This window comes from Acartia tonsa, chromosome 4 (assembly GCF_053477335.1).
Source record: "Acartia tonsa isolate MP-2025a chromosome 4, ASM5347733v1, whole genome shotgun sequence".
Taxonomy (NCBI): domain Eukaryota; kingdom Metazoa; phylum Arthropoda; class Copepoda; order Calanoida; family Acartiidae; genus Acartia; species Acartia tonsa.
Window position 1 is genome coordinate 27,992,035 of NC_137263.1, and position 3,893 is coordinate 27,995,927.

Consider the following 3,893-nt stretch of genomic DNA (forward strand, 5'->3'; position numbering starts at 1 on the left):
ATTTTAAAAATGCCTAATTTTATAAATACCTAACTATAAATACCTAAGTTTAAAAATACCTAACTTTAAATACCTATGTTTAAAAATACCTAATTTTAAAATACCCAATTTAAAAAAACCTAATTTTAAGCATATTTTAAAACTGTTATCAAATATATGAAATGTATGAAGGGGAATTCAATTTAGTCTTGAGGTAAAGAGAGGGGGGGGTGAGGTTACAACCCTCCCTTAATTTTAAAATATAGTTTGAAATAGAATAAATGTAGGGGGGGGGGGGGGGGAGGTAATGCAACCATCCCATAATCAATTAATCCAAATTTTGTTATGAAAATTGGCATGTGTAATCCTTCGTAGGTCTGTTTTTCAAAATTTAACAAAAAGTTAAAGCAAAAAGTTAAGGCGACCATCACGTAATCAATGCATAAATGGCACTTAGAATTCCAATTTAATAACAACACTTGGCATGAAGAATCCTATTTCCCAAAATGGAACAAAAAGTTGGAAAAGTAATGGTTAATGGCTGTTTGCTCAGCTGTTTAGCCGTTTTTGGGCTATTTTCAGGGAAAATCCATCTGGGAAAGAAAATTACTTTTTTTTAAATTAATTCTAGGCATATTGGAATAATAAATATAGGGGAAAGAAAATTATTTTTTCAAATTTATTTCTCTTCATACTGGAATAAATATTATTATTTTTAAATTTTACTATCAACCAATAAGATATAGGCATGTTATCATAAAAATTTAGAAAACAATATTTTTTATTCCAACATTATCAAAATTAAAGTGTTATATTCTAAAATAAAGGAATTGATAAAGAAATAATAATTTTTTTTAAAAACTTTTACTACCTTATGCCTATTTCTTATTGGTTAACATCAGAATTTAAAAAGAATAAAAAATTTTCCAACATTTTCATAATTATAAAGTCTCATGTATTAAAAAAGGAATTTATAAAAAAAATAATTTTTATTCCAGAATTTACTACATCATGTCTATTTCTTATTGGTTGACACCAATATTTAAAAAAAAAATAATATTTTTTCCGACATTTTCATAGTTAAACAATTTCATATTTTAAAGAAAAAAAAATTTATTCCAAACTTTTACTACATCATGCCTATTTCTTCTTGGTTGACATCAGGATTGTTTAAAAAATATTTTTTTTCAACATTACACAATTAGGAAATTTTTTATTTTGAAAAAGGAATTTATACAAAAGAAATAATTTCTATTCCTAATTTTTTCTATATTATGCCTATTTCTTATTGGTTGATTCTAGGATTAAAAAAAACATAGTATTCCAACATTAAAAAAAGATGCAGCTAAATTATTTTAAGATAGTTTTTGTTACAGACAAAGCCCAAGCTTTTTCTGAGGGGGGAGACCCCCTCAACCCCCCCCCTTCCCCTGAAGGGGGGAAACCCCCCTCGACCCTCTATCCCCCCCGACGCTCACAGAATCTTTTAAAACATTACACTTAAAACTAACAAAAGTTTAAACATTCAGCAAAACTCGAGTTATAGAGTAGGTTTGCCAAATAAAAATTTTATAAATACACAAATTAAATTACATTTATTTTAGGGTAAACATTTAAAAAAATAGATATAAAATAACCAGTTGATTTCTTCATGTGTAATTTTGCAAGCAGACACCAAAATCGTTGCCACATCTCCAAGTGACTTTTACATAACCAATAACAGGCAGAATGGAAGGAAGCTAATTCTCCTGAAATATAACAATTATTTTGATAGGTTGGTAATAAAATCTATTTGTCTTTCTATTAAAGCATTAATCTTTGCAATTTTAAAATCACAAGTTTAATATTTATAGGACAATTATAACATGTCTAAGTATGTTAAAATTGATGTACATACCAACAGAAAGTCCGTCAGGCAGACACACGGACAGACAGACTTACGGACACAGATTTACAAACAGACAGATGTGGATAAACAGTTGAAGTGACATACAGACGAATAAACAAAGGGGCAATAATTATAAAGAAGCTAGATTTAACAAAACTTACCATGCAAACACTCGCAGCAAAAAATGGTACATTCAAGTTTTCTGACAAGCCTAAAATATTTTATATAAATATATTTCTTATAAAAATATTGATAATAATAGCTGCGCCCCCAAGCTTTTATGCACAAAGAATGGACAAAAAAAAATGGCCTAAAACCATCCCAGGACCTATGTAAAGCTAAACTGAAAAAAAAACATTCGGACCAGTAATTTCTGAGATCATAAGTAACAGACAAAAAACATTAATACTTTATGTAATAGTTCATGACACTAATAAAGCTTCCTTGAAAAGTACAATTTAATCGAACAAGCATTTTTTTTTGATAATTAGCTTCAGGCAAAAAAAACCAATGTACTTTATATAATAAAATAACACTGAACAAAATACCTACGTTTTATCTGACATAACCTCCGCCTAAACCAATGTTCAAATGATTATTAAGTTAAAAAACATTGTCGTACATTAAATTAAAGAACTTTATAGGTCAGCTGAATCTTAATTTCCGATTTTGTATGTGTCACCGTCATTCTATCTAAATATTTACTACTAGTTAAAAAAGCTTCAAACTTCTAAAAAAAATCAAAATTTAGTTTTCACAACTTAAGCTATTTTTACGTTTTATTAAATGGAGTTCCAATTAAAAAAAAAAGAGGACTCATACTATAGGTGAGGAGGGGGGGGCGTTGGGGATTAATAGAAGAACTATTATACCCCCCCCCCCCCCTTTCCTTTTAGCTTTTCCCTTTAACCGAATTAGCTTTTGCAATAGTTAGGTTAACTGTCGTACAACTTAGGAAATCAGGGAACAAACGGGTAATCAATTTTTGGTTGATCATTTTATTTTCAGAAAAAAGGTTAAAGATAAAGATTTCAAATATTTAGCTAAAATGAAAAATTAAGTTATTTTTATAAAACAGAAAAATTTCATTGTTACAAATAGGACGGTATAAAAAATATATTTTTGAAGAAAATATTTATCTTTTGAAGAAAGAGAGAGGGGAAGAGATAAAAATAGCATGTAAGAGAGAAAAAAAGAATTAGATGAAGTGGGGGGGTGGGTAAATATATAAGTGAAAGAGAGAATGAGACGGGGTATGGGAAGGGAGGGGAAAAGGAAACAGACAGAAAGAGAGAGAGGAGAGGGAAAGAAAGGCACAGAGAACCAATAAACGTACAGTATAATTAACCCTTGTGATATGTATTATTTGAGTTTTTAAGACAGGGTTTAAATCCAACAAACCCAAGTATCATAATTTTAATAAAATTGTTAATAAAGGTCATTTAAAATCATTTCATCAATATTAAGGTCAAGTGACAAAAATTTTATTTTCCACCTACTTCGCCCCCACAGGGGGGCAACAGGAGACGGACAATTCAAATTTTTGATCACATGACCAAAATTGTTGAAATAACTTTAAAATCCTTTATCACATTTAATGTGAGAATGTTGCTATTATCATATTCAAAATAAATGCTGTAATAAGCTTTAAAATATTTAAACACTAGTCTCTCATTGGACACAAAATGACGTCTAATAAGAAAAAGGAATAAAAATATTGAAAAGAAAATTATTTTATTTCAAAATTATTTCTTGGCATTTTGGAATAAAAAATATAGGGGAAAGATAATTACTAATTTCAAATTTATTTCTGGTTTTGAAATAATATTCATTATTTTATTTTAATTTGAGTGTCAACCAATAAGAATTGGCATGCTGTTTTAAAAGTTTGGAATAAAAATTATTATTTTTTGTCAGATCCTTTTTTCAGAGTATAAAATGAGAATAAATTTTCCAACATCATTATTGATTTCTAATTTAACATTTCATACAGTGGGTAATATTTATTTCAACATTTTTTGTCATT

At 28.3% G+C, this 3,893-nt stretch overlaps 1 long non-coding RNA gene across 2 annotated transcripts; it reads right to left on the reverse strand.

Annotated features, from left to right (window-relative positions):
- Window positions 1-1,559: 1,559 nt before the first annotated feature.
- LOC145318285 (uncharacterized) lies at window positions 1,560-2,658 on the reverse strand. 2 transcript variants are annotated; one of them, XR_013879295.1, is made up of 3 exons: window positions 2,490-2,658; window positions 2,029-2,078; window positions 1,560-1,727 (listed from the first exon to the last, which is right to left on the reverse strand). It is a non-coding gene; the product is annotated as an uncharacterized LOC145318285 (long non-coding RNA). The 2 variants fall into 2 exon arrangements; XR_013879294.1 differs by having other exon boundaries at window positions 2,420-2,658.
- Between the last annotated feature and the right edge of the window lie 1,235 nt (window positions 2,659-3,893).